This window comes from Acartia tonsa, chromosome 9, assembly GCF_053477335.1.
Source record: "Acartia tonsa isolate MP-2025a chromosome 9, ASM5347733v1, whole genome shotgun sequence".
Taxonomy (NCBI): Eukaryota; Metazoa; Arthropoda; class Copepoda; order Calanoida; family Acartiidae; genus Acartia; species Acartia tonsa.
The window spans coordinates 18,741,968-18,762,328 of NC_137268.1; positions in this window are offsets into that span (position 1 = coordinate 18,741,968).

A 20,361-nucleotide genomic window follows, 5' to 3' on the forward strand; every position below is an offset into this window, starting at 1 on the left:
GTTTTGAACGACGTCATTTTTATTAGGCATTATAAGCTGCTTCGTTAAACTAAAATCTTTGTTAGACTTATTAAATCTTTTTTGTGAATACATTTTTCTATTTCAACTTTGTATGGTAGTTAGTATTCTGCATAGTGAAGTTAATTTAATCTTGTGCTGTACCCCTCCCCCCTCCCCTCCACATTTATCTATTCTATTCCGGGGGGTATAGTGAGCTCCCCCCTCCTCCCAAGTATTTTTATCCGCCGGGGACACATTCAATTTAACTTGTGCACAACTTTAGACTATTACAAGCATTGGTGGGTGCGCCCATACCCTCAATTCAATATACTCAGAAATAGTTATAGAAATAAAAATACTCTTCCAGGATGGCTTCCAAATCAATTAATATCCACTGGAATAGAACCGGTTCATAGCCAAATTAAAAAAAATATTTTGAGCATTGTATTACAGACAATTTCCTATAAAATAATAATCATAAATTAAGTGTTATAATTTTTCATTTATATATCTGCAGAAAGCTGTCTATAATACGATGCGCTAAATAACTAATCGTCTTTGATTTTTCCCACATTAGTAATATATGTAAATCATTTTCAAAAAGACTTATGCAATGCAGTGTTTAGTACCCTAATGAATACCCAGATTAATTGGATCATGGTTGTAAGATTGTAGATTTTTTTATCTATAAAGTTTCTTTAATCGTTAATCTGTTCTGTAAATGAGTTCTTCCGTTCGACAATCTCTCAATAAAAATTAAATATAATTTATTACTTTGTCAATGTTAATTTATGTAACCATTCTTACACAATCTTCCTATAAGATGATGTACTATTCTAACTTAATGATAAGACGTGTAAAAATATTTCAAAATTATTTTTCCTATTTTTAAATTAATTTTAGAGATGATTGATTTATAATTTAGAATATTCATGAATGCTAAAGCGAAACTCCTTATAGAAAAAAAACATATTGAATCTTTGTCAACCAATTTTGCTGTTATAATGTAAAATTAAGTATGTGTTCTTTATGCCAAACATTACCACTTTTATTCATGACCTTTGACTGATAAAAACCATTGAAATTGTATGTTTATTATTTTCATAAAAATCTCGATAAAGCACCAAGTCAAAAGCCTTTCTTAAATCCAAAAAATGTATAAGCATACCCATGTTTATATGTAAATGATATAAAATTTGCAACAAGCAAGTCTGGAAAATCCTTTGTATAAAATTCTATTCATCCCGTATTTCTATTTTATCCCCTTATCTCAAGAAACTTCTGATCATAGACAAAGTAATGGCTTAGATTTAATTCTATCCTTTTCTTTAAAACTAAAAAGGTACAATTGGGGTCTAATAAACATGAATTTCTTCATAAATATGCAAAAAAATAATTTCGTTATAACCGAGTTATTAGTTACAGCTGGAATGCAAGACATTCTTTAAATGATTAAATTTCTGATACAAAACTATACTTTTCTGTGTTATAGGCAAAATTTTCTGGAAACTATGGTAAAATTGATTTTTGTTGAAAAAATAATTAAATAAATATAGATGCATAATCCAGACAACTACTTGGCTCTGTCATGGGGGCCTTTTTCGTCTGCTAGCAAATTATTATCTGCCTATTTGTAGCGGCTTGTCTGTGTTAATATTTACGGTGCTTTTGACTGGTAAATAACCAATTAGTAGTTGGCACAGGGTCCACGGTGTGGTGACATACAGTTATTTAAACACTGCCCCCTCTATTGTTTAATCTAATGTTCAAAACTATAAATTTGTAAATTTATTTTGTACGTTATGTATGCTTTAAGTGGGTCTATGTAGAATGAATCCTGTTCAATTTCTGATACAAATGTATACTTTATCAATGTCCTAACTGAGCCTAGAGTAAATGGTTGGGTATTAACTTTAAATCTTTTAATTTGAATATACATGAGTGCGAGAGAACAAATTGTTACAAACTTTTCATTTCAACACGCAACCAATAGAATTTCAACACACAATTTACACAGGATTTTAAGATTTTAAAAATCCTCCATTATTTGATAAGAATCTGATTTTATTCCTAGGGAAAAAAAGAACATTAATGCAATTTTAACAAGAATAAAAATTGACCAAAGAAGTTGGAATATTAAAATAAAACAATACAGGGGGAAAGGGTTAAATAACTGTATGTCCCTACCCCCATGGACCCTGTGCCGACTTTAAATTGGGTCTTTAACATATCCAAGTCGCTACACTAGAGCAGAAAATAATTTGCAACCAGACAGGTCTCAAACACAGGATCCATTATTTGGATTATAAAAGTATACTTTTACATTTATTGTTGGTATGTATCAAAAAAGGTCACGTCTCATTCCAGCGATAATCATAATAGAATTAGGTAGGTTATAGGTAAAAATATGTTTTAAAGATTATATAGGTTTGTAACCCGCTAAGATCTCGTGAATGGCCGATTATTTACATATTACAGGGTTTCTTGTAAAGATATTTAGGATATTTGGCAAGGGGTAATTTAACCTCCCTAAAAGACAAAACTAAAAAAACATATAGGTTCTTTAACTTAAACCAATTTTATGACCATGTAACCCATAGTTGTGTGAATATCAGAAATAAGAAATGTTGAATGAAAAATTGAGGAATAAGTTTTCATGCTAATAAAAAGATCTTTCTATATAATTAGCTATTTCTTTTTTATCGATTAATTTGTTTTAAATAATGTCGATCTATCAAATGATCTATCAATTTATTTATTTTTTTTTCATCTACCTACCATTTTTCTGTATAATATGATCCAAATCGTTCATTTTTCCCTTTTCTCTATAAAAAGACCAACAAAAAGATTTTAATTAAAAGTTTGCATTTTTCTAAATTTGCCAAAAAAAACAAGAAATTAGAGTCATTTAACATTACTAACTGACGGACTAACTGACAATTTATATTTATATAGTAGTTTTTGTTTATCTCACAATAAGATATTATAGATAGAATCAAAATGGTTACAAATAGAATAAACCTATATTTTATTATTGATAGATAATATGATAAAAATCTGTAAAATTATATATAGGGATTACACAATATTAGTATATGTAAAATATTGAGAAACATAATAAGGGAAGACACATCCCCCCTCCCCCACCCCTATCTACGTTTTAAAAAAGATTCATAAAAAGCGCAGCAATAACAAGCTAACGTAAGATAAAATTCGCAAAAAATAACATATGTTATACATATGTAGAAAAATGGAGTTTTATGTAGTCATTTAATCCTTTGTAAACCTTTTAAACCCAACCCCTTCAAATAAAGCCTTTATGCGCCCTTATTTGGGGGATTAGATGCTCCTAATCCTATCTTTCATAGTTTTTATCCCATCACCTCCCACCCTCCACCCCCCTATCCTTGGTTATCTGTAAGTAATTCTATCTATTGTATGACACGGATATTTATTATAGAAAAATAAGTCCAACGTTAATCTAGGTACGTTAGAATTGGTCTATCGATTTCAAAGTTGGCATAATGATTTCAGAAACAGTACAATTTTGATAGCGTAGCAACTCTATAATTATCCTTGCATGATCAGGCCCAATAATTTAAGCGAAGCTTTACTATATTCAAGTCTTAAAAAGTAAGTATGTCCAAATTAAGAATTCTGCATTTTAGTAATTTTATGACAATTCTAGCGGGCGTTTTGTATTTTTGATTACCATATTACATGTTCCTAAGCTCTGTATGTGTGTGTGTGTGTGTGTGTGTATGTGTGTGTGTGAGTAATTCTAGAAAACCATGGGAGAATTTTATCTTTCAATGATATCAAACATTTTATTGATTTTTGGATACAATTTTTATTACATTTGCAATTAATTTTCTTTTGTGTGAAATACAACATTATTTGTATTTTCTGTTTTATAATTAACTTGATCTGTATTACAAAGTAGAACGATGTCTGACTGTCTGTCTGAAGCTTTCGTTTACCGCTGAACCGATTGGGCTCTGAGTCTGCAGGGATTATGGCTACCTAATGGGTTTAAGCTATTTTCTAGGGTGATTAAACACCTCAACCCCTAAAACAAATAAGTTAAAGTGGAAACTCCACCACAGCTTGTCTTAGTTTGTCTGTGTGTGTGTTTGCACCGAAAGATTCAGATTTTCTTTACAGTTAAGCTTCTAATTGGCCCGGGAAATATTTATGTTGGGGGCAAAGTGGTACCCTCCAAAATAAAATCTCCCTTAGGAAAAAAAATTACATCCCCCCCCCCCCCCTAGATATACCACACTTTTCTGGGATCTTGCCAGAATAAGTATCAACTGTGGGGAATACCAAAGGATGACTCCATGCAAAATTTGAGCCTGATCCGGCCAAAACCGGCCGTGATTTTTATAAAAACAGGTTTTTTTCCGGTTTTTAGGGGGTATCTGTAAATCGATTCAGCTGGAGCAAAACCGGTTGGAGGTACAAAAAATTTTACTTAACATGAAATTTAGCCAATGTAATTGCCTACAAAAATGTACTTCATCATCAACTTGATTGGACAACTCTTTCCCCTCCTAAATGTCCATTAAAATCTCGGAAACGGCAAAAATCGCCAAAAATCACGACTTCGGCGGCGAATAACGGCTAAACGGTCAGCCGGAGGCGAATCAAACATAAGTAAAGAAATGTCCGCCTTAAAAAGTTGTTCAACATCAAAGAGATGCTTGAAGTCTCTAAAACGACTCCTTCTCCTCCTTTAAGGGGAAAAACTGAAAAAACGTGATTTTCAAAAGTATGCCCACTTCGTGGGTGTGGGGAGCACTGAATCCGTCACCCCAGGGTCACCAAATATAAAGTCTAGGCGGCCCACAATGCTGAATTTTGACCAAGTGAAAGTCTTGTGTCATTATCTCTTATGAGAAAAAAGTTATTAATTAATTAAAATTTCAAATTGTGATTTTTTGTTGGATTTCTTTGATGAAATGACAGGCCGGTCAATTTTTAGGCCATTTTATGTGGTTTTTGGCCTGTCACGCCCAAACGGTTTGAGATAATCTCACAAGACCTTTTGCCCAACCTAAGTCTGGTTATTTGTGAGGTCTAGGGAAAAAAATCAGACTTACGGTAAAGATTATAATAATAATCTTTACACAGAAGAATGGCACAAGGTGAGGGTTTGAGGGGGCAAAATGAGCCAACCAGCGATTTTTGACGGCGGGCAGCGACGTCGGGCTTCATCCAATCTGGGATTTTTTCTTTCTTAGACCTCACAAATAACCAGACTTAGGTTGGGCAAAAGGTCCCATGAGATTATCTCAAACCGTTTGGGCGTGATAGGCCAAAAACCGCAAAAAATGGCCTAAAAATTGACCGGCCTGTCAATTTATCAAAGAAATCCATCAAAAAATCACAATTTGAAATTTTAATTAATTAATAACTTTTTTCTCATAAGAGATAATGACACAAGACTTTCACTTGGTGAAAATTCAGCATTGTGAGCCGCCTAGACTTTATATTTGGTGACCTTCGGCGGCGAATAACGGCTAAACGGTCAGCCAGAGGCGAATCAAACATAAGTAAAGAAATGTCCGCCTTAAAAAGTTGTTCAACATCAAAGAGATGCTTGAAGTCTCTAAAACGACTCCTTCTCCTCCTTTAAGGGGAAAAACTGAAAAAACGTGATTTTCAAAAGTATGCCCACTTCGTGGGTGTGGGGAGCACTGAACCCGTCACCCCAGGGTCACCAAATATAAAGTGTAGGCGGCCCACAATGCTGAATTTTGACCAAGTGAAAGTCTTGTGTCATTATCTCTTATGAGAAAAAAGTTATTAATTAATTAAAATTTCAAATTGTGATTTTTTGTTGGATTTCTTTGATGAAATAACAGGCCGGTCAATTTTTAGGCCATTTTATGCGGTTTTTGGCCTGTCACGCCCAAACGGTTTGAGATAATCTCACGGGACCTTTTGCCCAACCTAAGTCTGGTTATTTGTGAGGTCTAGAGAAAAAAAATCAGACTTATGGTAAAGATTATAATAATAATCTTTACACAGAAAAATGGCACAAGGTGAGGGTTTGAGGGGGCAAAATGAGCCAACCAGCGATTTTTGACGGCGGGCAGCGACGTCGGGCTTCATCCAATCCGGGATTTTTTCTTTCTTAGACCTCACAAATAACCAGACTTAGGTTGGGCAAAAGGTCCCGTGAGATTATCTCAAACCGTTTGGGCGTGATAGGCCAAAAACCGCAAAAAATGGCCTAAAAATTGACCGGCCTGTCATTTTATCAAAGAAATCCATCAAAAAATCACAATTTGAAATTTTAATTAATTAATAACTTTTTTCTCATAAGAGATAATGACACAAGACTTTCACTTGGTGAAAATCCAGCATTGTGAGCCGCCTAGACTTTATATTTGGTGACCCTGGGGTGACGGGTTCAGTGCTCCCCACACCCACGAAGTGGGCATACTTTTGAAAATCACGTTTTTTTCAGTTTTTCACCGTAAAGGAGGGGAAGGAGTCGTTTTAGGGACTTCAAGCATCTCTTTGATGTTAAACAACTTTTTGAGGCGGACATTTCTTTACTTATGTTTGATTCGCCTCCGGCTGACCGTTTAGCCGTTATTCGCCGCCGAAGGCGTGATTTTTGGCGATTTTTGCCGTTTCCGAGATTTTAATGGACATTTAGGAGGGGAAAGAGTTGTCCAATCAAGTTGATGATGGAGTACATTTTTGTAGGCAATTACATTGGCTAAATTTCATGTGAAGTAAAATTTTTTGTACCTCCAACCGGTTTTGCTCCAGCTGAATCGATTTACAGATACCCCCTAAAAACCGGAAAAAACCGGTTTTTTATAAAAATCACGGCCGGTTTTGGCCGGATCAGGCTCAAATTTTGCATGGAGTCATCCTTTGGTATTCCCCACAGTTGATACTTGATCTGGCAAGATCCCAGAAAAGTGTGGTATATCTACCCCCCCCCCCCTCCAACCCTCGCAAACAAAACGCTAATTTTACTTCATTCAAAAATGTGCAACTTTATTAGTAGCGAAGCTACTCTATAATTCACTTTGTCCGTCCGTCAGTCAGTCCGTCAGTCAGTCCGTCCGTCAGTCAGTCAGTCCGTAACGCTATGGGGGAAATGGGATTTACTCAACTCCTATAAAAGATAGAATGCTGAAATTTTTTGACAACATTCCCATCATGAAGGAGCACAATTGACTATAAAACATCATTGGCGTTCTGACCGATTTTTAGCAGGTTTTAGGCTATTTTTATATTTTTCACATTTTTCTCCATATCTTCAGTGTTTATGGTCCGATTTTCAAAATTTTTTCAGTTACAGATATCAAAATTAAATTTCCCATCGTTTAAAGGAACAACCATAAAGGCCAGACTGCCTTTTTAGCAGGTTTTAGGCTATTTTTATTTTTTTCACATTTTTCTCCATATCTTCAGTGTTTATGGTCCGATTTTCAAAATTTTTTCAGTTATAGATAACAAAATTAAATTTCCCGTCTTTTAAAGAAAACAATCATGACGGCCAGACTGCCTTTTTAGCAGGTTTTAGGCTGTTTTTTATATATTTAACATTTTTCTCCATATCTTCAGTGTTTATAGTCCGATTTTCAAAATTTTTCAGTTAAAGATATCAAAATTAAATTTCCCGTCTTTTAAACAAAATAACCATGACGGCCAGACTGCCTTCTTGGCAGGTTTTAGGCTATTTTTATATATTTAACACTTTTTTCCATATCTTCAGTGTATATGGTCCGATTTTCCAAATTCTTAAGTTAAGGATTTAAAAACTAAATTTTTTGTCGTTTTATTAAAACTACCATGACGGCCAGACTGCGGTTTATCAGGTTTTTGGCTATTTTTATATGTTTTACTTATTTCCCCATATCTTTGTTTATTTTGATGCAATTTTCAAACTTTTATGGGATATCAGTATCATAATAATTTTTACTATTGTTATGAGCATCTTTAATATAATTTACTTTGACCATCGTCATCATGCAAAATAAAACAAGGTTTCATGTTTATTTTATCCAATAAATCTATTCTTGATTTTAGTAAAAACCTTTTAAATCTACCTGTACGTATTCCCATCAACGATTTTTTGTGCTTCGCTACTTATGGATGTTGTCATCCTTGTTTTTAAATAAATTTTCTTAAATTTCTATAAAACAGGTAGGTAATGGCGATTTTAATCAAATAATGCTGACTAAATTTTTAAATAAGAGAGAGAATAGTTATTTCTCGTATCGTATTATAAACGGCTTTCCGCGGATATATGGGTCACCTCCGGGTTCCAGGGACAAATGTAATCCTTTATCACAGAACTACAATCTCTCACCAATGTCTCCTTTCCAGATCAGTGACGCATTAATCTCTGTTCGGCGAGTATATCTAACCTTAGAATGGTGGTATTATATTACACCGATCCTAAATCCAAGTTCACTTAAGAGATAATCTTTTGCTTAGAAGCCCTAATCCGAAAATGGTATCAAAATATTACTGATAACTTTATATTGCTATTTAATCTGAGAATTTTTTATTCCTAGGTATCTGACTTTGACAACACTTTTAAACTGGAAGTATCTGTTGTGGTTACTAGAGTCATGCGAACATGACTACAACATTCCGTTCTGCTGCCTGTATCCCCGTGAGGCGTGAAGTTCCTTGTTAGGTACCTTTGTCAGGTAAGAAAATCACTAGGCTAGCTCCGAACCGATCTTCCAGAGTATTAGCAAAATAAAACTACCTTTAAGACGTGGACTTATTCAGAGTTCTAATTCGAAAATGTTAAATTGTCCGAATAGATAACGATCTCCAACTTTTTTGGACTTCAGAAGCTTGAGGGAAGATCCGGTTTGTTAGTATCGGCCGTCAGATAATGAGCTATCATCAACCGTAGTGGCGGGGCCACCACCGTGCTTTCCCTTTGTTATTCCTATTTAGCCCCGTAGTGACTTGCAATTTAATGGTGCGGGGCACCAAGCTATAGGAGTTCTCTTCAGAACAAAAACTTGGAGATAACTATCCGTTCGGATGCCTAAGCTTTTAGGCCCTAGGAAGGCCTTATCCTTAAATTTATCTCAATTGACCAACATCAAATGATATTCTACAATTTATTTAACAAAGTATTTATGAATTTATCTAACAAAACTTTTTATTTTTTAGGTGTGTTTTAAATGAAAATCCTAAGTATGAGCCGCCAAGACCCTCAAGAAAATTCCAAAAGCAAGAGAAGGGAGTCTTCCCTTAAATTTTAGAATCTTTTAAAGAGTATGTGTAATATAGTAATTCCGTATCACGACTGACTGTTTCTCTTTTCCAGGTTTACTTTTATAGGCCCTGAAGCCTTAGGAAAAAGAGAGACAAAAAGGATGACTTTTATTTTTGTGTTGATTTTTATGTTTTAGGGAAATTGGCGACCTGATTATTAAGATTTTGCATTTAAAAGTGTGTGCATATCTCAACTAAATTACAATAAGCATTTCATAAATTAGTAAGATCACATTTTATTTTATTTTACATCAAGAATACATTAAACTATTGGTTTCAAATTAGTTTTTCTAATAATGTTTTTTCAATGTCATCTTTATTTTTACAAATTTTCATTCTTTTAATTTAGCTTGTTTATCTCGAAACCTCTAATTTTATGATTCTTGTGTTGTTTTACTAATGTTAATTTATATTGACAATTTTTGCTAATAATTTTTTAGCTGTACTATGACCATTCTATTAAAAGGGGTATTGTCTCTCACTTTACCTTTTAGGGTCTTCGTTTTATAGATCTTATTTCCCCATTTTAATAAATAGGTCTTTATACGTGCTTTTTTACTTAAATATTACATTAAATTGTTTTAAATTTGTCTAATTTTGATAATATTTTATAGTCTTTTATTTTCATTAGAATAAATACATAATTTAAGGTATGGGTTGGATTTTTCCCCAGCAAAGCTACTCTACAAGTTATTCATAGAATCGGTTTAGGGGAAAAGGACGAACCATGTACCCCCCTCAAAAAGAAAAGCTCGATTATAACACGTTTCAAGAGGCTAAGGATGACCCGTGTTTCATACAGCCTTGGTTTTTGAGGTGTTTTAAATCATAGGACATCTTTCGTTTATTATTTTAATGATTTTTTTGTGTTTTTTGTACAAAGAAAAATTACTAAATACTATATTTACGATATTGTTAATGTTTTTATTTCATAAATATAAAGAGACCAAAAATACTTATACCGATGGCTAAATGTCGTCTTATCTCACATATTTCGCGAATGCCGCGTACACTCCAGAGTACGCCATATTGAATAACCATGCCGGTTTTAGTTTACTTTAAGGTGGCGGCACGCTGAAATTTTTTATTTTGTAAAAAGGGAAAAATACAGTGAAAATTCACCTTTAATAGGTTAAAAATATGAAAAAAGCATGTGTAAATGCATAAATAAAGGCTAGGTGATAATTTCAATATTTTTTCCCTTCGAATTAGCCTTCGGTGATAAGTTTTTTGTCTTGTCGAATGAGGAATCAATTCTTCATGTTGATATTATTAAAAGTGATTCTTATTTTTCAGAATTTTCGATTATTTTCCGCGACCTCATTTCCTTGATTTGTGCGAACTTATTTTTGTCAGGCATTATGTTAAACGAAGTTGCCATGGGGAGGTTATACTCGGTCCTGGCCGAGTATAATCTCACCATGCAACAGTTTAATGCCCTAAACATCTATACCGGCGGTAAGCTGGTAGAGATGTTAGGGCAGCCAGGCAGGGATAAGGAGGAGGACCGGTTGTTTCTGCAGGTAAATATACCTTTTTTATTGTTCCGGCACTGATCCTTAATCCTGTTCTTTCTATAGATAATGTTTTATCAAATGAATATTTCAATCACAATAATGTATTCCCTTAATATTAATAATTTTGTATTTATTAGAATCAGCTTCTGTTTTTGTTTTAGCTTTCTTCTTTTATTTGCTGATTTTAATAAACATAAAATGTTATTACATTAATTACAATATTACTTTAATTACAATATTTTCGGTCATTATCGCTTAGTTTCAACGTAAATCATTTATATCAGTTTTCTTAAAAATTCTCTATTCCTTAATTTAGAATTGTATAATATTTAGTCTCCCTATGGCGGTAGATAAATATCTTTTTCGGACTAAATTTTATACGTATTTTTTAAAGAAACTTTTTTCATTTTCATAGTCATATAAAATTTCAAACATCCCTGTATTACGCTTATCGCATAACAGTTGTTTTGTGTTTGAATTTTATATTTTATTTATTTTATTCTGTTTTAATTATTCTTTTTTGATAAGTAAATGATTTTCCTTTTTTCAGAATACGTTGTATCAGTTAGAGAAGGCCGGGCTTGACATGATCAGCCCTGCTGATCCCGTGTCCGGAGACGTGTTGATTGCCACCCTGACTCTTATCTCCCTGCTGATCGTCCTCCTTTCTGCGAAATTCCGTAAGTGCATAGTTCGTTTTATTCGATTTTGACCGATTTTTTAATATATTTTAACTTTACTACTTTATTTGCTGAAAGTAAAATACTCAAACAATTTTAGCCTCTTTTATTTGTGTATTTTTCAATCAGCTTACCATATTTTAAATTATTGGTCAAGGGAACCGTCTGATCAATGTCACCCTTTTCCACTTATATTATTTACATAAGAGCAGCTAGCAGTGACAGAAAGGTATTATTGATCAGATATTTCCCCGAATATATTATATATATTATCGTATTTTATTATTTTAGACAACTTAATTATAGAGTAGTTTTTTCCCTTTTTTAACTTTAGGTTTTTTGTGGTTTTTTAGCCAGCATTAGCTTTTTCGTGTTACCTTAATTTTTAAAATTTTATAAATTTTCCATTTTAAAAGTAGGAAATTTTGCTTTGGATTATTGAGTAAGAATAAATTTTGTTTTGGTTTTTGATTAAAAATAAATTTTGCTTGGGGTTTTTTGGGTAAAAATTTGTTTTGGGTTTTTTGAGTAAGAATAAAATCCTTTTTTGCGTTTTTTGTTTCTAGTGGTAGATTTTCATTACATTTAATTTTGTAGTCGTTTGACGGTCCTTTTTGTTGGAATCTTCCTGGTCTCGTGTATTTTTGTCTTGTGGTAGTCGGGATTATTGTGGAACATATTGAGTTTTTTGTCTATCATTTGTTGTGTAGCCAAGTCCAGTTGGTGTCTGCTGAGGTTTTTTATAATTCTTATTGTTCTGCATACAGTTTTTCGGTTTCCTGGTAGAAAGGACATAGGCCCAATTTCTATGTCGTACACAGGGATTTTTAGAAACCAATTTATGATGAAACGCCCGTCCCGTCTGGCTTCATTTGCCAAGAAGGTCCATTTATGTTCCCCAAATACATTATATTGTTGTCTTAGTATTAGGGCAACTTCTGACATTTTTCTGCAATCTTTGTAGCTTCCTAACCAGTTATGTGTACACAAAATATTGTCTCGGTTAAAGTCTAGATAGGGGATCTCGGTTGTTTTAAGATATTTTATTTGTTCTTGGTATTTTTTATCCCATAGTTGGAAAGGATCTTCAACTTCCGCGGCTGTTACAGGTAGTTGGCTAACGCTGTCCATAGGGGTTGGTTGGTCCATTGTACACGCCATGCTTGGTTGGTTTATCTGTTGAGTTGGTTGAGGGGCATTGGCTATGTCCTTGTCTATTTCAGCAAAGAGGTCCTCTAACATGTCGCTATAGTCAGGGAGATCCTGAAAGGTAAGGTTTAATTCCGTTTCTATGGTTTCTTCCAGGCTTGGTGATGATGGTTCTAGCGTATTTGCAGAATTTGCCGGGGCATCTTTGCAGTCAATGCCAAGGACGCTTTTGACTATGGTTTTTCGATAGTAGTTTAGGTCTTGACCGCCAAAGTTGAGTGGTTCTCCCCTGATCAAGGCAACCGCCGTTTTACAGACGTAAAGGCCACATTCATTTAGATTTGTTTGTTGTGGCGCATCGTTGACGATACTAACGGTTACAGGCGTGTTTAGAATTCTTTCTTCTACAAAAATGTTGTGTAATTTTTGCAGACTTTCAACAATACTTTTTCTATGATCTGCTAAATCCCATTGAAGGAGCGAGTCATAGTATGCTATTTGATTGCTTGTTTTATAAACTACGACGAGAGCCCAGTGGTTTCCCCTTAGGTGAAGGGGAATTAGGACTACTTCTCTATTTAACATGGTATTTAGTTGTCCGTCATATATTTGGTTTAGTTCCTCTCGGCTGTTACTTTTTAGAAATTCACCAAAGTAGGTATGTAGAATAGAGACATTTTCAAGATGACCAAGTTCTTCCAATAGAAAAGCAAATATTACTTCCCCTCCCATCCATTGATTAGGACACATAGTTAACATTTCAGCTGGGGTAATTGGACGTTTGTATTTTGGGGTATAAACGGTCAAATTCCTCTCAACCAATTGCATTAGTTCTCCAGATGGGAAATCTATATGTTCAGCTGATAACATCAGCTTCCTTAAGGCTTCGGTTAGGACAGATTGGTATTGTCCCTCGGGATAGGTTTCAGATTGTCCAACATGATTATTTACCCCCTCAATTGGAGCTGTCGTTCCTGAAAAGTTATCAGCCATTGTCAATCCTCTCAATTGTCCACCTGAGCGTGGCTGGGATAGGCGGGAATGCCCTGACAAATACAGGTGGTAGAACCACCCTGAGCGGTGACGCTGTATTTGCGGGACTTTGCAGCCGCAGCTAATAACTTCTCGTCTTTAGGAAATGCACACTCTGATTGTTCATTCTAAAAATATTTAAAAATTCATTAAAGATTCTGTATCCTTTCCTTTATCCCGGATTAATGTAGCCTTTTTTGATTAAGAGCAGGAAAATTATTAATTAGTGATTGGAGTGTATCAAAACTGTTTAAAAATTTAGTTAAAAATGGAGAAATAAGCATTGGTTTTGGAGGTATCAGGTGGTAATTTATCACGTATGACTTAGTAAAATTATTTCGTAATGGAAAAACTGTGGTTTACCTTAAAAATTGTTCTTTTACAAAACTATTTCTATTCGAATTATTATCAATAAAAGCCAAGCATAATTCCAGATAGATGTGTCCAGCCTCAAGTCTTAATTGTAACTGATTTAATTTGATTTTGAATTATTCTTTACATTTTTTAGAACAATATGGAGGTTTTTTATATGTTTTTATAATTAAGCAAAATTTGACTTTGTGACATAATAATGTTAAAATTTGTGTGCCGTAGTTTTTGTAAAGTAGTCATTTGCGTTTTAAATGTCTAGTTATTGTTTTTTTGGTCTTTTTTAGAATTTTAATGGTTTTTTGGTTACCCTGGTAATTTCTGGTACTGCGTGGATGTTGTACAATTTTCCTAGTTTGTCGGTCTAAAAATATATATATATAGGTACCTAAAAACAAAATTAGCAGTAAGGTAATTGGATGTATATTTTTTCCTAAATAAATTTGGATCTTTTAATGATATTAATTTAGTTTTTTGATAATTTTATTTATTTTTGTTAGGAAATTTTTGTGCACACTGGTGGCCGACCTTTCAAACGGCTGGCCCTTGGAGGTTAACGAGCTCATATTCTGTATGCCTAATTTCTTGTTCTTTGCAACAACAACATTTTGCCAAATTTTTTGCGTCATTTTTTGTGCAAGGGAACCATCTGAATTCTCCTTCGTTACTAATGAAATAATTACTAAAGCATGTAACAATGACTATGAGCACGTTAAAACCTCCAAAGGAAATCCAAACGAAAATTGTCCACCAGTGTTGCATTATAAAATCGTAAATTACTCCTAAAATATCATTGAAAGATCCGGTTTTTCCAAAATGTTTGTTAATAATGTCCGGCGTCATAAGAAAGCTGGCGATAGGATTTCCTTCGTGTTGGTAAATTTCACAAGTAGTGTTACAGGCATAAGTTAGGTCCTCTATTAATTCTGTGTGTGCCTCTGCTGAGAATGTAAAAGTATAATCGCAGCTTTTCACTGTGTCCTTTATGCATTTGTTGTCCTCTACTCTTATATGTCTTCCTAAGCAATATACAGAGTGATGATGGATTAGTGTTTTGTCACAAAGGAGCTCTGGGGGAAAGGTAGATGAAAAAATCGACCTTTCTCGCAAAGCCCATTGTGGCACACCACCAAACCACATCGATTTGTATTTGTATCCATAATGTTTATCAGTATTAAAGGCCCATAGATAATCATCATGGTACAACATGCTTACTATAGGTTTATCAGCCGCTACTAATTCCACGCATTCTCGTAGTAAGGTGGGATCAATCACTTTAGGTTGATCCCCCAATGGGATAATATTAATTAGATAATTTGATATTAGGTCTATTTCTTCCATGATACGGCGGTATATTCTTTGTCTCAAAGGTGTTTTGGTCCCTTTTAAGATGTCATAGATTTTTTGTATTCTGAGGCCTAAGTCAAATTCCTGTAGGTTTAAGGTTTTTCTAAAATTGATTTTGGAATAGAGTGGTGTGAGTCCACTATTGGGTATAGATTCTAGTGTATTCTGAATTTTTTCGCTATCTCGTGCTAAGCTTGCTAAAATTTCAGTTAAAGTGTCATATTTTGTTTCCAATCTTATTAATCTTTGTCTAGTTTCAGGAGTTTGTACTAAGCTTTTGATCTTTTTAATTTCGCCATAAGCTAGATTAATTTGAGACAGAACTTCTTCGGATGTTCTGAAGTCTGGATAATCAGATTCGTTATCACCCTCGTCATTGTCTCCATTATCGGATTGTTCTGACCTATCGTTATTATTTTGATCTCCATTATTATTATTTTGTCCTCCATTGTTATTGTTTTGTCCCCCATTGTTATTATTTTGTTCCCCATTGTTATTTTCTTGGGATGATCCAGCATTGACTGGAGGTGTTTCACTGTTTGTTGGAGGTGCTTCACTATTACCAGGAGGTACGGCGTTCGCCTCTGATTGTCCTCCATTGTTAGCTGGAGGTGTTTCGGAGCTTGATCCTGCCGGTGTTGCAGGATTTTCAGAGGATGAAGGAGTTTCATTCTCCACTTTTGGTCCGCTGAGTGGTAAATTATTGCCTTCAAGTATTTGTCGTTTTAGAATACGATTTTGCTTCTTCAAGTCCCTATTTTTCCCCATAGTTCTCTTGAATAGGCCTCTAAGATAGCGGTTTTTTAATGTTTTTGATTTTAACATTGAGTTAATGGAGATTATATTATTTTGTAATGCGATTTTTTCAGCAACAAGTTTTAGTTCTTTATTTTTTGCTACTGCTTTGTCATTTTGCAGAGTTTTTTCTGTTTCAATCCCTTCATTGATGTATGAAGTAGCAGATTGAAGTTGTTCTTTTAATTCTGAAATTTCTTGTGACAATTTCTCTCTTATTTGTAAGATGTTTCTCCCATAGTCTTTTTGAGCTTTTTCTTTTTCTAGTGTTAGATCTTTGATAGTTTTTTGGCAGTCTTCCAAATTATTTTCTAATAAACCCCTTTTTATTTCTATTTCTTTTATTTCTTTATTTAGCCAGTTTACCTTATCATCTTTAAACCTATCTTTTTGGAATATTAAGGTATCTAATTGATTTTGAACTGTGGTTTTTTCGTTAATGGCTTTATTTCTTTCTAGTTCTAGTCTATTTATTTCTTTTTGCAAAGCAAGTATATTTTGATTTAATTCTTGGAGATTCTTATCTAGAGTATTTGTCCTTTTTTCGCAATTCTCTAACCTTATTGTTAGTAGTTCTTTATCGTTGTTGACCTGTTTGTTGTCTATTGTTAGTGATGTTACAGTACTTTTAAGTTCATTGAGATTTAAATCAGTACTTAATTTTTCAGCCATTATTTGTTCGTATAATTCATTTAATTCTGCCCATCTTCCTTCCGCTGTATCAGCTCTTGTTTTTTCAGCCGTTACTCTACTTTCTAGTGTTAATTTACTTCCAAATAAGGCATGATTTTCTGTTTCTAGGTCATCATACCTTCGACCTAATTCCTGATATGTCGAAGATAAATGTGCTAAGTTTGCTGAACAATCTCGTTGTAGATTTTCTAGCTTGGTTCTTTCCTGTGTCTCTAGTTTAATGATGTTTTCTAAATCTTCTATATGATCTTTTAACCTTGTTATTTCGCTATCTTTATTAGCTGCTTGATTAACAAGTTGGCCTAGATGTTGTCTTAGTTCAAAAATAGTTTGTAGTATATTTACGTGGTCGGGTTCATCACACTCTGTTAGATCCACCTCCATTATTTCCTCTGTCAACCTATTTAGTGGTATACATCTTAATCCCTTTCTATTATTTTCATCTTTAGGTAAAGGTTTTATTGAAGCATTACTTTCCCCACTGACTTCCATTTGTGATTCGGGATTATTTTCGGGTTTTATTGGGTTAGGGTCATCATTGTCAACCTCCATTTCCGTGTTAAGATTGTTTTCAGGTTTTATAGGATTGGCATTTGAGATGGAATCTTCCATGTTTCTGGATAGATAAGATTCTACGTCGGGTTTAACTAGGATTTCTTCAGGTTTTATGGGTGGAGTGTGTTCAGGTAAAGGAGGTTCTTCTTTTACAGGTGAAGAGTTTTCAGGTGGATGAGATTCTTCTGTCACAGGAGAAGAGTTTTCAGTTGAACGGGATTCTTCTGTCACAGGAGAAGAATTTTCAGGTAGATGAGATTCTTCTTTCACAGGAGAAGAATTTTCAGGTAGGTGAGATTCTTCTTTCACAGGTGGAGAATGCCCAGGTAAAGGAGGTTCCCCATTGGAGGCTGCATGGCTATGACCTTCCTGTGGTTCTTCAGGTTTGGGGGAAATCATAGGAGCTTCTGTTTTTGTTGTAGGATTAATATTCGCTACTGTTGCTGAGCTCGATTCTTTCGTAGGGTTAGAGCTAGTTTCAGTAGTTGGAGGGGTTTCTGTTTTTGTTGTAGGATCTGTACTTGCTACTGTTGCTGTGCTCGATTTTTCCGTAGGGTTAGAGCTAGTTTCAGTAGTTGGAGGGGTTTCTGTTGATGGGGTAGATTCAGATTGTGTTGAAGGTAGTGTTGGTGGAGGTGATGGAGGTAGAGATTCAGATGTTGGTTCCACTGTTGTATATGATGAAGGGGGTTGTTCATCCCCTAGTTCATCTAGTTCACTTTCGTTAATTTCATCACTATCGCTTTCAGAGTCGGAGCTCGAATCCATTTGAGCGTCAGAGTCTGTGTCAGGATTATAATTTGGGTCATCATAGTCATTATAATTATAATTGAGTTCTCCCAAAACCATATTTTGACCCCCGTTGTCTTGACTGTTACTATTTGTGTTTATATTGTTTGAAGTAGAAGGGCCAGCTGAATTAGCACTAAATAATGGAAGATTATTTGAGTCCAAAAAGTTGATTAAACCAGAAGATGAATCGCTGACATATTGGCGAAACACTTCGTCTGGCATACCTTCCATTCCTAGCAATTCAGCTATGCCTTTTCTTACTTTCTTTTTTAGTACTTGGGTCTTGTATCTTTTTAAATCAAAATTCCCTAGTTTTCCTATCCTAAATAATTGTTCTCTTCTTAAATTTTCGATTCCATAATTTACTGATATACTTATTTTTAGTTGTTCAGATCTGGGTCTATCATTATATTGAGTAGGTGGGTTGTCAAAACCGTTATCAAAGACTATTGCCAATATTTGTCTCATAGTGAAAGCTGGAAATGCTGGATTTTCTATTGCTGGGGGTTTGTTAGAAATTGCGGGGTCAAGACGTGGTTTTTTAGGTTCACTTCGCTTTTTTCTAGTAGGACTTTCAGTGGTTGTAGGGTTACTAGTAGTAATCATGTCATATAATTCTATAATCAGATCCTCTACGTTAGCTAATTTACATGTAATAGTGCCATTTTTGATTCTATCCAAACTATTTTTTAAGTCTAGTAATCCTATACCAATATGGTTCAGTTGTTCGTTTTGGAAATATCTCCTAGCAATGAATTTAAAGGCTTGCCAAAAGCCATGTTGAATTTGATCTCTAAAAATGTTTTTAAACTCTTTTTCCCCTAGAATTTGTATTTTGAATTTTATGGAATCTTGGTAATAAGAAGGGAATCTTTCTACTGGTAGGTAGTGAGATTCCTTGAGAAAACTGACCTGTTCCCCTTGTAACACACCACTACTAGCCCCAAATAGTAAGGATAGGATTAACAAAATCATTTCCTAAAAGTAGAAAAAGTTTTTTAGTTTTTCGTCTAGTTTTTTGTGTAACCACTGAAAGTCATACATTTTTAATCGTCCTAATATTTCAATTTATCATAATGAATACGCAATTTTCTGTTTACAATTGCATTAATCGGATAGTCAGGTGATATCAGACAGTGCAGGTAGTCGATCCATAATTTGTTGTAGTCTGATTTGATGTGTAATCCATTGTCTTTTTTCAAGTCTAACACATATTTCAGTATTATTTTTTGAGCGGTCTTATTCCCTCCTAAATTTCGGAAAGAGAACAAGAAGTTCCTTTTGCACAGTTTTTTCAAAAATTCCATATCTGCACAAAATATTTCGTCTATGTCCAGGTTGATTAGTATGAAGTTGATCCAGTGGCGCAATGGCACCACTCGGACTATCGGTACTTTTGTTAAGGTGAAACAATGTTTTAAAGTTAATTGCATTGATGACACTGTATCATGGATTGTTTTTAAATCTTGTGTGTGATGATCAGGATCTTGGCAACACGTATAGATAAATCTTGGGGAGGTTGGCAGAATCACGATTTTTTCCTTCATTTCTGACACTTCCATCCCTTTTTTCCTGAGATTTCTAATCAGAAACCTTATTAGTCTTTTCATACATTGTATGTAGGATATTGTTTTGTTGTTGTCGAAACCGGTTGTATTTTCTGGGTTGTGGTGGTCATTTTTACATTGGTTGACAAATAGAGAGTTTCCTGTTAAATTTAACAGTATTAGTGTGTTTTTGTTTAATTCTTTTCTTAAGGATTTAAAGAAATTTCTTTTTATTTCTCTTTTTCTGGGGGGTAAGTTTGATGAATATAACATTTGTACATTTGTTAGAAAAAGAAAAATAAAACCTGCCTTTTCAAGTTCGGACCTTACTCGTTGAAAGTAACTTCCCCCTATGCATATAACTTTTTGCTTTTTATATGCACGCGCCATCTTTTAATCTCTGATTTATGTGCTGTGCTGAAACATAAAAATAATATAATTGCTTTTTTAAAATGATATCAATTAATAGATTTATTGAGTATTGGTCCGATCTTTAAAAGGTTTATCTTATTTTATTTGTAATGTTTTATTAATTTTGATTTATTTTTAGTTTTGCCGAAAGACAAGCTGAAGGCCTTCTCCCGGCGTTTTTCCCTGGCGTTTGGTCAGGTG